Source organism: Mastigoproctus giganteus, chromosome 1 (assembly GCF_048544385.1).
Source record: "Mastigoproctus giganteus isolate SK-2022 chromosome 1, ASM4854438v1, whole genome shotgun sequence".
Classification (NCBI taxonomy): domain Eukaryota; kingdom Metazoa; phylum Arthropoda; class Arachnida; order Uropygi; family Thelyphonidae; genus Mastigoproctus; species Mastigoproctus giganteus.
Window position 1 is genome coordinate 89,205,180 of NC_143575.1, and position 14,229 is coordinate 89,219,408.

Here is a 14,229-nt window from a genome sequence, read left to right on the forward strand (position 1 = left end):
GCATATTATGTGGACTGAGAAACCTGGAATAAATCATGGGGGGAGTATACTCCCTCTGCCTGGAATTAGCTAACTAGGGGTTCAATTGAAGAGGCCTTCAGAAATTTCACCAATTGTTGAAAGGAAATGAACCCAGACTTCTCCAAACGAGTGACAGTTGGTTGGTTGGTTGGTTGTTTTAGGTTTTATTGGAGCATCAGTGACTAAGGCTATAAAGCGCCAGAGCCAACAAGTCACAGTGATGTATCACACTGGCTAAGCTACCACTGAATATATGATTTTCAAAAAGGAGTAGATTTTTTTTTTTTTTTTTAAATCCAGACACTGGACTTGAAATCAAATTTCACTAATAATATGTCCAATTTAAAATACAGCCACACAACTGTTTGGTAGTACAGTATACTTTCAAACAATAACAACTAGGATTTTACTGTTGTCAGACATTGTCAATTTATCACTATTTCAGGGAAAACACTGCTGTATACTTTTCCAAATTTAAGAAATAGTGAGTCAGGGTTTTATTTATAAAAATGGCCTTTCTATCTAGACCTGAGTGTGGAGAGCATTTTAAAAGTTTCATCAGAAAGAGACCTGAGATGAGGTTGAGCACTGCTGTTGTTGTTCTTCCCCCCCCCCCCCACTCCCAACTTGGCTGAATCATCTTATATTACTCAACACTGCACTGTGGAAATGTAAAATTGCCAAGCATGACTTGAGATGATTTGCTATATTTTCAAGTTTCCCTTATGTACTTACCAGTTCCCCAACGCAGGACAATCTCTGCCAATTAGCATTAGCTGAGGAATACGATGCAAGAAAGCAAACTTATACAGCATCAGCCAAAAAAAAAAAAAAAAAACACATTCCCATTTCACCCATCCACTCACTCCAAATGTTTGTCTAGTTCAGCCTTAAATTTATTTAATCTATCAACTTCAACAGATGGAAGTCTGTTCCAGCAACCACCTACCTGCTGGCTAAAGGCAAACTTCCATACATCTATTCTGACACTGTCATTCCTCAATGTGAATCTATGCCCCTTCAGGTTCAAAATCTGAGCAAGCGGAAGTATCCCATCAGCATTGAGCCTGCTGAAACCATTCAAGTCGTTATAACACCTCAATCAGATCACCTCGCAGGTGCCTAATCTCCAGATGCTGCAACTTGCGAAACTTAAGCCTTTCTTGGTAAGAGCACCCCTTTGTTCCTCTCGCCAACTTGATGCCCTTCTTTGTACTCGTTCTAGCAACTCTACATCCTTCCTAAAATGAGGCCTCCAGACTTGTACACAGTACTCAAGGTGTGGCCTGACCATTGCCTTATACAAAGGGATAATCACCTCCTTGTCCTTGCTAGCAAAATTCCTATATATCATTAACAAAACCCCATGACCTGCTCTGGCAGCCCATCTGCACTTCTAAGAGAACTTCATATTTGACTGCACAATTACTCCCCAGGTCTTTTTCACTTTCCACTTCCCTGAGTGTAGTACCACCACACAGTTAGTATGTTTCTCTTGGGCTACAGCTACCCATATGCAGTACTTTGCATTTGTCAAAATACTCATTCAGTTTGTCAGCTATCTGAGCAGGATCATCAACAGTCAAACCAATCTGATTCATCCTCTTCCTTCTAGAGTTTACATAAGTATTTGTTGTTTTCCTTTGCATCCTTTGTCAAGGATTTCTCATAATCTGCCTTCGCTTGCCTAACTTCCTTTGTGATTTGATTACAGACTAGCTTATATCTACTGTAGGCTTCTGCGTTAATTTATATGCATTCCATGCATTTTTCTTCTCTGCCACAAGCCTCAATTGTTCATCTGACATCCATTTAGGTATAAATCTTGAAGAATATTTTTTAGTTGGTATGAAAAGCCCAGTAGATTCCAAGGCTAATTCATTAAAGGCTTCCCGTTTAGAATTCGCTGTTTTTAACATAGTCAGCTGATCCCAGTATATAGAATTTAAAAACTATCTGAGACCACTGCAGTTACCTTCACGAAAGCACCTTGATTGTAGTTACATCTTTAATTAAATTCCACATCAGTAAACTGTGATCACTGTCACCTAGTGGTTCCTTTATCTTCAATTTCTTAATGCATGAATAATCACTGCTGATAATCAGATCAAGAGTATTACTCTCTCTGGTTGCCCCTCGAACATGTTGCTATAGAAAACAATCCTCCAATAAATCCACAAAAGTCTTGCTACTGTATGAGTGACCAACCCACAAGTGCCAGTCAATATCTGGAAAGTTAAAATCCCCCATTACAAGAAATTCTGATTTACTGGCCCATTCTATTTCTCTACACAATTGTTCATTGTACTCATCATACACACCCCTACTCTAATTTTCTCGTTCCCAGTGCTTACGTCACACCAGAGTGACGCAACATTGCACTGTCCATCTATGTCAACTGGATGCACTTCCTTAGATGTTATGTGTTTCTTAACTAATAACATAACCCCTTCTCCCTTCCTATCTTGTCTATCCTTTTTGTACACACTGTACTTCTCCAAATTCCCAAATTCGAATTCTGCACTGCTTATATCTGTATGACACCACATCTCTGATATCCCAATAATATCCGCCTCTAACATCTTGACCAGCACTTAAATCATCAAATTTATTTACTATACTCCTAGCAATCGTGTACATGCTAGTATACGTGCACCTGTTCTTACTCTTAGTTGCCCTAACACAGCCCATGTATTTATTTGTTCCATGATGGCTCCCTCGAGTCCCTGAAACCCCAGCACCCCACCCTCCAGGCAGCTGCTCATTCTAATAGAAGCAGTGCAAGAATCACTTTCACTTCTGCCTGCAGCTACTGTTAATCTTTTAGTCTGTGAATCCTCCCCCAAGCTAACAGTTTTCCGACCCACTTAAGCCTTGATAGCATCAGCAAACATTTGTAAGATATCTATCTTACATATTATTGATTATTATTAATTTTGTCAGAATTGAAGAATATTATTTATTCTGATTGGAATTATATAAAACTGGTTAGGAAAAGAGTGCAATCCCATTTAATAGGCACTTGGCAAGTTGGTTGAGGTAGAGCATGGATTAGCATTGTCAATGGGGGCAGGCAGTTCGGTCTACAAACAGCACAATTGCAGTGTCCTTTGGAGACTACAGCACAATTGTAGTGTCCTGTGTAGTGTCCTTTTGTTTACGGTAAATAGGGCAGAAGCTGCACTTAAAGTAACTGAACAAAGTAAGAATGGAGGCAAAAAACTGATATGAGAATATCATTTTAGAAATATAGAGCAGTTATGGCTGTTAGGGAGGCAACCGTTAAGTAATGGCCTCCTGAGGACACTTTCCCCACAAGAAAGGTTAGAACTTCAAAGAAGGTAGGTCCAGAGCTCTAGTGCAGCAAGGATTAGAGTTTTAAAAGTGAAGTATATAAAGGCTGATATGCACCTTTATAAATTTCAAGGGCAATTACTTCAAAAAAAGTGTTACAAAAGGGGTAAGTGCACAAGGATTGTCAGAAGAAGTGTTCTTGAAGTCTCTAAGCATCCAAATGTCCCCACTATGAATAAAGGAGCCCGATAACCAGAATGGAGCCGAGATAACGAAAAGAGAATTGGATGAATTAGAAGTAGGATGCTGGAAGTGAAATAGTGATTGGTCAGGAATGGAGGCAGAGGGAGAAAAGAAAAAGGAGAAACTGAAGGAGAGGAATGTGGAGGGAGAATTTTTGGGAGTGTGGTTGGAAGAAAGTCCAGGTCCAGTTCAGGAAGGTGTGGAAAGGAGGGAGAAGAGAAAAAGTTATGAAAAAATACGGTAGTTTTTGGTAAAAGGAATGTGGAAAGTGAAATGTATTTAGTGAGAAACTGCAGAAAGTCTGCAAAGGAAAAAGAATACATAAAGAAATACAGTGAGATGATGAGGAGAATGAAAGATCTTCTATATGCAAGGAGGAGGAGCTGCACATAGATCAGGACCCCCTTTTTTTTTTGGTAGCTGTGTAGGAAGGAGAAAGCCATGTCTGTGCTAGGCAGAAGCCCATAAGAAAGACGGCAGATTGAAGGAACCCTATCAAGGAAAGGAGGGAAGAGAAAACGAGAAGGAAAAGTAAAAGAAAGTCATCTGAAATTTGTTCGTTAGTCTTAAAAGTAATATGCAGGACTGATAGGTAGATTTGTGTAAATTAATATAGAAAGGGAACGGCCGCATTGAGAAGGAATGAAAGTGTTACCTTTCTGTGACAAAGGGGCAGGTGTAGAGCTATAAGTTTGAAGGTACTGTTAATCCTAAAGAAGTAAGTGTTTTAGTGAAGAAATCACTCTGTTAACAAATCACTAGGAATTTGTGGACCCACAAAGGTCATATATCAAAGTTAACGTACAAGGATATAGGGAGAAAGAGCAATTACAATGTAATTTTGTGTGTACATATATTTATGTTTAGAATATGTAACATTTGTATAACAAAGAAAGGAATTGTATGAGAGAGTTAAAAATTTATAGATTAGGAGGAAGAAGCAGGTGATTATATGTTTATAGTTAATTAAGCGATTGTAATATTCATGATATGTATATTGTGTAATAAAACCTGTTATTTTTATAATATTTAAAAATGTCTGATCATTAAGTAAAATACATACAGCTCTATAGAAACTATTTTAGTATCTTGGAAAGAAAGGGAGAAATAAGAAAATCCTCATTATACGGAATCTTCTGATTACAGATACATTGCAGTCAGGCAGTTTGTGGACCTTGGAAGGGAGTAAGGATCCCAGTTGTTGAATTTAAACTTACAGCAACAGCCCATTGAGGTTCCAAGGTAAGCTGGGGCATATTATGTAGATGAGCAAAAACATTATGACCACCTACCTAATATGATGTTGGTCCTCCACGTGCAGCCAAAACAGCTCATACCCAGCGAGGCATGGATGCTACAAGATTTCTAAATGTGTCTTGTGGTATCCAGTACCAACACATAACCAGCAGATTCTTTAACTCCTGTATGGTCTGTGGCTGAGACGACACAGATCGGAGTTGCTGTTCCAACACAAACCACAGATGCTCGATGGGATTGATGTCTGGGGAATTTGGAGGCCAAGGCAATAAGGTGTAAGGTAAGGTGTATTTAGTATCAGACGGCACCAGGGGTTCTCCCCCCTATCTCCACGTAGTTTTCATTGTGGGTGTACCAGTTCGCTGGAAATGCCAGAGATTTAAAGTGCATGGATATTGTATATATGTAGTGTCGTGTAACGTTGTTCATCTGGTTGTTTAGTCGCTGAACCCCTGCTGTGGCCCAACATTGTCCCACCTTCACCTCGTGGAGGCAGACCAGGAACCCAGTAGTTTTAGTTCAACTCTGTGGCTAAAACCTAAAAAATAAAAAAATAAAAATTTTGGGCAATCACTGGATAAAATGGAAGCCGAAAGGTTAATATCAATGCAGTTAGATTTGTACTTACGAATTTTTATAGCTGTGTGGGGCATATGCCGTTTAGACAGATTAGGGTAGGGAAACTGAAGGCTGGGGGAAAATTGCCTTCAATAGGGAAAGCAACCCCGAAGTTGGCAGTGGGTTGTTGTTGTTTTTTGTTTTTTAGGAGCATTAGCAACTAAGGCCATATTGCTCCAGGATATGCGGTGGTCATTCCCTGACCTTTCCGCATCCTCCGTATTTGGTGGTCACGGGCTCGAACCCTGGTCTAATCAAGAAGCGTGTGCTATGCACTGCTGCTCCTGCCCACCTGTTGGCAGTGGGGCATGCCCATGCCCTACTAGAGGGAAAGAAGGGCGACGAGGGGGCGGAGGTCTTCCCCTCCCCCTGCCAGGCAGTGTGGAAGGAAAGGCATCATACAGGTCGTCATATGGTGCCATTGCAGCGTTGCTGCATTTGTCTAGTCCGGTGTAGTTGTCTGTTTCTTGATGGCTTCATTCCTGGAGTAGGGCTCAGTCCAGTGGGTGTGACAAGTCTTGTTATGGCCAGGGCAATACCTGGAAGTCTTCCTCATGTTCCGTGAACCAGTCTCGAACAAAATATGGGCAGTGTGGCATGGCGCATTATCCTGCTGAAAGACGGCGCCACCAGAGGGGAAGACCGTTACCATGAAAGGGTGTACCTGGTCAGCAATGATGTTTAGGTGGACATGTGTATATGTAATGGGTGGCACCTAGAACATCTGTTCAACTCCACCTCATATCTCTGTGAAGAACAGTATCACTACAAATAGGCAAAATATGTGTGTGACGTAGGTTTGTATGTATTATGTGTGTGTTCTGTTGTTGTGTCTGGCCGCTTGGCTACCCAGAAGCATCAGTTACCTGGACAGATGATTCTGAGTACTTGTCCACACCATGGGAAGGTTGGCTAGTCCCAGTAAAACACGTACTGTCTCAAAACAGATGCTGATCCACCTAGTGTTGCCAGAAGGTGGGCCATGATCCTCAGAGGGCCCATTCCAGAGGGGGAGGGGAGAAAAAGAAAAGAAACTAAAGGTGGTGCAGGTTATGAAGAAAAAAATAAATAAAGAATAAAAAATAATAATAAAAAAAATAACAAAATAAATAATAATAATAATAATAAATAAATAAAAGGAAAAGGAAAAATAATATGTTTTAGGTAGGTGGTAAACGTCAGAGTGCCCAGCACATGGATGACTGGACCCAGGGTATCCAAGCAGAACATCGCCCAAAGCATGACACTGCCGCCTCCCATTTGTTTTCATCCCACGGTGCATCCAGGTGCCATCACTTCCCCAGGTAAACGAGGCACACATACCCGGCTCCACGTGGTGCAACAGGAAACGTGATTCATCAGACAGACGACCTTCTTCCAATCACTCAAGGTCCAGTTTCGATCCTCGCGTGCCCATTGTAGGTGCTGTGAACCCTGGATAGCATGTGAATCGTGGTTAGCATGGGCACTCAGAGCAGCCTGCGGCTATACAGCCCCATTTTCAGGAGGGTGCGGTATAGTGTGTGTTGAGACACATTACTCCCATCACCAGCATTCCAATTACTGGTGAGTTGTGCCACAGTTACCCTTCTGTTGCCACGTACCATCCAGGAAAGCCTTTGCTCACCTCAAGCATCGATGGGCCATGGTCGTTCAACACCCCGACAGCGGTTCGTGGGTTCCCCCTCCTTGGACTACTTTCGGTTGGTACTAACCACGGCACCCCACCAGCCGTGCTGTTTCAGATATGCTCTGACCCAGTCGTCCGGCCATTACAATTTGGCCTTTGTCAAATTCGCTTAAGTCCGCTGCCTTTCCCTTCTGAAGAACACGAGTAACACTGATTAACGGAGCTCAGTATCAGGTGTATTTTATACAGTGTCCCGACACGAGCACGTACCGTAATTCACCTGCAGTTGCTTCGATCTGCATAATGACTCAATGGGGAAAATGTTTTGCCTCATCGGGGGGGGTGTGTGTACACAAAGAATTAAAATAAGAGAAAGACCAGGTCACTCCTCACTTCACCTGGTGGGGCATGGGCCTGATTATCTTCTGTCACCTTCTCTACTGATTATTTTGGGTCGCCTTCTCTATCGTTCCCATATTTCTGTCTTTTCCTCTCAGCCTTCTGTCTCCTGCCCCACTCTACCTAATACGCTAGCATATACCACATAAGTTGAAAAATTTAATAATGACTAAATTTAATTGCGTTCACACTAAACTCATTTGGCATTTCTTCTCAATTTTCTTAACCCCCACCGAGCAAGAATTTTTTTTTTTTTTTTTTATAGGCCCTAGCCACTGAAATCTCAGGAAATTAGGTGGCAGGACCTGCTAGAGTAAATATCTAAATACTACGGTACCTGGTCTGCCTCCATGAGACATAGTGGGGACAACGTTGGGCCCAAGCAGGCGTCTAGCAGCTAAATGGCCAGAACAACAACAATACAGAACACTACACTTACAAAATCCATACACTTTTAAATCTCTGGCCTTTGCAGTGAACTGTTACACCCACAATGAAAGCAATGCAGAGATGGGTGAAACCCCTGGTGCCATTAGACATGAACACACTATACATACTTGAACCCTTTCTATTTAAGTGCATTCCATCCCTGTAGGAGCAGTCTCTCCTGTTAGCAAGCACAGACCATGCTGGAAAAAATTCTACCCCATGCACAATCTCTCCAGCTGAAGTGATTGACAAGACTCTCATCATGTACTCCCTCCTATTGTCTGGGCCAGATTGCAGATACTTTCAAATTTAACCCTAACTCATGACTTTTTTTCAACACTGACTGTACTTGTCAAGTAAATCTGCAGATCTCTTACTCTGATGGTCATTAGTGCCAACATGTACAACAATATCACCTTTTGTGCCCTTAAAATATGATATCTGCTCTACAACGTCATCAACTTTTGCCCCTGGCAGACATACCATGGTCTTGTTCCACCTATCTTTTTGCATAATATATTCCTCATCTCCCAGACAACAGAGTCACTGAAAATAATTCTTTCTTCTTCCATAAGTTTCTTATACATTTACATACTGTTACTGAAAAACATCTATTCACTCTGACTTATTCACAGTTATCCTTTTCAAACTATTCCATCAGAGACTTGGTAATTTGGAATCTCCTCTTTTTGATCTTCTCTGTCTTAAAATCTCTCTACCCCATTGTATCAAATTCATCTGTTGTCTCTACTGTTCTCCCAACTCCACTAATCACTTGGAGCTCTTTGACTTCCTCTCTTTGAAGCTTGACTTTCTCCAGTCCAACTTTCCTAACAGTGAGGTAATTTTTCTTGGTGATTTTAATGTTCCCAACTCCAGCTGGCTTCCATTTTCTAGTTACACAGACCCAGCTGGTCGAGATGCTGAGGCTTTTGCAATTCCTAATGACCTCACACAGATTGTTCATTTACCTACCAGAATACCGCAAAATCCTAACCATACAGCCAACAGGCTTGATCTCTTTCTCACAAACAACCCTTCTAAGTACACGGTCGAAGTGAGTGGTCCTTTAGGCACCTCAGATCACAACTTGGTGACACTCCGCTTTCTAGGCATGATGATATATCTCTTTTGGGGATTACCCTGACTTCTAATCTCTCTTGGCACAAGCACATTACAAATATTGCTTCCTCTACATCTAAAAAACTTGGTTTTCTCTTTCGCTGTCAGCATTACTTCTTTTCCAAACAGTTGTTCACTCTGTACGAATCACAAATTCACCCTACCATGGTATATTGTTCCCACATCTGGGGGCGGTGCCCCCAAAAACCTCTCTCAGGCTTCTAGATTCCATTCAGAAGAGGGCAGTTTGTTAATTAATAATCTCTCCACTCTCTATCTCATAGATGTACTGTTTCTGCTGCATGCCTTTCTACAGATACTTCCATGGGCACTGTTCTTTGGAATTGGCTTCTATAATTCCCACTCTCTCTTTCAAAAGATTCAAAACATGTGCCACCACTAGCCAACATCTATTTACTGTCCAACTTCAAACTCACAGAACCTACTTTTCATCTTCCTCGTTTATTTATTCGACTGCCATTTTCTGGAACAACCTTCCTTCATACATATTTCCTGAAAATTACAATCTACAGAAGTTCAAGTCTGATGTCAACAAATATCGTCTTTCGTCTTCTCAACCTCCAACCCATGCACGGTACTAAGTACTATAGGTTCTAATACCTCTCGCATTTGGGGTTTTCATTAAAAAAACTTATCAAGAGGTAATGCTCCCTTAAGTTAAGTGAGGCAAATTTAATTGTACCCTACTCGACATTTAATGAACAAATAAACTATTTGAGTAAAGAAGCAGGCTACTATTTCAATGCCGGTATCGAAACAATATGAGAAAATAATGCAACGCTGCCCTGTTTTTCTGTTGTCAATCTCTGGGATTATTTTAGTCCCTTTGTTGACAGTCACAAACAATGGGATTAGACTCTTTAGAAATGACAACATTTATCTGTGAGTTTAGCTAGAGTAATTAATATCATTAAGAATTATATAACATCACCCCATAGGTGAATCCCTATAATAAAAACTCAAAGCACTGTTATGACTGGTTTCAGACAACAGGTTGACTCAATTAGTAACTCCGTATCAATCAGCACATACATGTACTGAATTTTCAAATTGGAAGTTTTTTTTTTCCAACCACATCTTGGCTTCTCATTTAAATTCAATTAAAATCACAAAGTCACTAAATGAGGTTATCTCGTGTCTGATAAGTGACCCAAACAGGTCCTGAACTGGTCACAATTAGTGCCTTTGTGATTTTAATGAATAATGGATTCATGTACTAGATGATGTTATTTGATTAAAAATAATACTAATTACTTTAGATTGGCTGGTGGATAAATGTGGTCATTTCTAAATAACTTAAGCCCCAAGCTCTATCACTGTCAACCAGAGGTGACAAAAATGTCCTCGGATAGTCACAGCAAAAAACATGTTCTGTTACTTTCTCACAGGATAACAAAATATTGTTTTTACAGATGTGTTATTATATAAATTATTTATAAGTACATTATTAATATTAGAGGTTTAATTATTGCCTGATACTTGTAGCTAAAAAATCACACTTACATACAGCACATAAAGCAAATATGTTACCTTTAGCAGATTTAATAACAAAATCTTACATATGTCTTCATAAAAATTACATCACATTTCTCTGGCATCTTACTGAAATACACTGATAAATTTAGCTTGGTACCAACACACAAAAAAATCAAATAAAAAATAGGTTTAACAATTACAGCATATCAAACAGAGTACAACTTATACCCTGATAGCAACGTGTCATTCTGCATTTTCCGCATATTTTATACAATGTGGACACGAACCTCCCTCGATCATATCTTCACCTTGTTGTGGGAGGGAGCTTGTGTGCTCTGACAACCCTGGGAGCTATGCCAGCAACAGCCTAGCTATCAGAAGGGACATCCAAGCTGGACAGGTCCTCATGGATAGGAGCCAGACCAAGAGGGGTACCTAAGAGAAGGAAACTCCAATACAAACCATAGTGGTGGGCAGCAGCACTCACTATTATCAACCTGAGGTGGTTAATATCAACATTAACTAGGCTCAAGACTGGAAACCCGAAGACTTAGGCAAGTCTATGGATACAGCACTGAGATGTGGAAAGCAAGGGGAAACTACCCCATTAATCATCCCAAGAAAACAACATGACCAGACAAACAACAAAAATGGCCCTCAGTCCTGGGCAGGCCTTAAATGGCCAGAGGGTGCAAAGAATCCCCCCATTTATTTCCTCAAACAATAAGCCAGATGCTTACAGAACTAAATTCAAAAACAAAGATCAACCATTTAAAATTGTGAAGTGGAATGTCAGAAGTTTGTATCAGGCATGAAAATTAGAAAATGTTGCAAAAGAACTTGATGTTCTTTTGCAATTTGATGTTCCTTGACATCCTGGGTTTAGGGAACGTGCAATGGCCAGGACATGGCAAAATGAGTACAGTGAAAGGCCACAAACTCATAATCTGGCAGAAAAGAACACCACAGAGGAGTGGGAATTCTTATCAGGAATGAAAATATCAGATTCCTAAATGGATACTGGGCTTTTTCAGGCAAGATAGTATTAGCCCAATTTAATACTTTTCAAATACCGCTTAACATCATACATACAGGTTTATGCACTGATGAAGAATACCAAGCTTTCCTAGAAGACCTCAATTACATTCTAAACCAAGCCAAAATAAAAGGAATCAATGTAGTTATTTGAGACTTCAATGCCAAAGTGGAAATAGGCAGGGTTAGCAACACTGTTGGCCTTTTCTAACTAGGAACAAGAAATAAAGGGAAGATGCACTGGTTGACTTCTGTCAAGAGCATGAAATGGTCATTACAAACACCTGGTTCAAACTACCGTCACAAAGATTATACACATGGAAAGCCGCAATGATGTCCAATCAAGATTAATTGAAATCAGATAGACTACACCATTATCAACCAAAGATTCCGAAACATAATTAAAAGCATCAAAAACCTATCCTGGAGCTGATATCAGTTCAGACCACAGCCCATTAATAGGGAAGTTGGTTATAAAATTAAAGACAATCAAGAGTAAGGAACTAAAGAAAGGCTGGAACAAAGAAAAACTTAGTCAGCCTGTATATTGGGAGACATTTCACAAGTACAACCGAAGGGTGAATGGAGGATAGTAATTTTGATCTACTAGATAGAGATCATCTGAGTGGACATTGTTCAAGAAGATAATGACAGATGCTGCAAATGCAATTTTTGGACGGGCCCAAAGGAAAGCCAAACAGCAGTGGATGGCAAGCAAGATAAAACTATCTCGCTTGTCATCTACTTTGTTCTTAAAGTTTTTCCTGCACTATGCAGTAAAAACTTTAAGAACAAATATGTAGAAAAATATAAGATGTATAACAGTTTGGTTAAAACAGAAATAAGGAAAACAAAACAGACATGGATAGAGGAGAGGTGTAAAAGGATTGAATATCTGAAAAATGAGCAAAAGTCAACAAAGAAGTGAAGGAACTATGCAACATCAGGAAAGACCTTGCAAGAGGCCACATTCTGGATAAAAACAACATGGAAATTGTGGACAGGCAACAGAAAAAGGATAGATGGCAAGAATATCTAAGGGAACTATACTGCGAGGACAAAAGACAACTAGGAAATGCAACACCCAAACAGAAAGCGAACATCAAGACTTTTTGATGGAAGAACTGGAGCAAACGATTAAGTCAATGGACAATAACAAAGCAAATGGCATTGATAATATCCCAGCCAAAATGCTCAAATACCTCGGAACAAGAGGAAAACAACAGCTCCTCAATGGAAGGAAACTACCCCTTGACTTTTTGAGATTCATCTTTATTCCCATACCAAAAAAGCAAGAGCAGCAAAATGTGCAGACCACCACACAATAAGCCACTCCATGAAAGCCCTCTTGAAGATGATGCTACACAAAATTGAAGGTAAGATTCAAGAATAAATTGAAAAGATCAGATGGATTTTAAAAAGGTGGTTGGCACAAGAGAAGCAATATTTACTCTGAATATACTGGCAGAAAGAGCAATTGAACACCAGCAGAACCTATTTGTCTGCTTCATTGACTTTAACAAAGCATTCAATTGCTTGAAATATGATATCCTCTTGCAGCTCTTGAATAATCTAAACATCAATCCCAAGGAACTAAGGATACTATACCTTGAGCAAGAAGTGGCAATCACTGTAGAGGGAGAAAATACAGACTGGGTACAAATCCACAAAGGAGTGAGGCAGGGATGTGTGTTGTCTCCTATGCTGTTAATGGTTCAGTTATCAGTAACCTGCGATACGCAGATGATACTGCCCTCATTGCAACATCAGAGGAAAAGCTACAAGCACTCCTAAACAAAATGGCAACAGCCAGCAAGCAGATAAGCTTAACAAATAATTCCAAAAAGACCAAACCTATGGTCATAAGCTAAAACACCTTGCCTGGAATCAAAATATGTTGTGCAACTCTACCATCGAACAAGTGAGTAGTTTTAATTATCTAGGGAAGATCTTTACAAATAATAATGACCAGGGCACAGAAATCAGAATCAGAATTGGTATGGCCAAAGAGGTATTTAAAAATCTTAAGAACTTCCTCTGTGACACGAAATTGGATTTCCAGAAAGGACACCGAATGGCCAAATGCTAAACATGGAGCACTCTCCTATATGGATGTGAGATCTGGGTCATGCGGAAGGTGGAAATCAGGAAACAGGAAGCCTTCGAGATGTGGACACTCAGAAGAATGCTCAAAATTCCATGGACAGATTGGGTCACCAATGAGCAAGTACTTAAGGGGGCAAGGAACACAAGAACTACAATTGCAAAGAGAAGAAGTGCCTACCTAGAGCATATTATAAGAGGCCCACAATATGACTTGCAGAGACTACCATTAGTAGAGGCACACGATGCAATAAAGCAAGTTTATACAGCATCAGCAAAAAAATAAAATAAAATAAAAAAAAACCACCTTCCCATTTCACCGATCCATTCGTTCCAAATGTTTGTCTAGTTCTGCCTTGAATTTATTTAAGCTATCAACTTCAACAACAACAGATGGAAGTTTGTTCCAGCAATCAACTACCTGCTGGCTAAAGGCAAATTTCTACACATCTATTCTATAACTGACTTTCCTCAGTTTGAATCTATGCCCCACTCAGGTTTGTAATCTGAGCAAGAGGAAGAATCCCATCAGCACTGAGCCTGCTCAATCCATTCAAGGCTTTATACGCCACAATCAGATC

General features: G+C 40.2%; 1 protein-coding gene across 1 annotated transcript in view; it reads right to left on the reverse strand.

The window, feature by feature from the left end:
- Nucleotides 1-14,229, reverse strand: part of Hmt-1 (ABC transporter ATP-binding protein/permease Hmt-1) — a 257,181-nt gene that overhangs the window by 46,384 nt on the left and 196,568 nt on the right. The window lies entirely within an intron of this gene.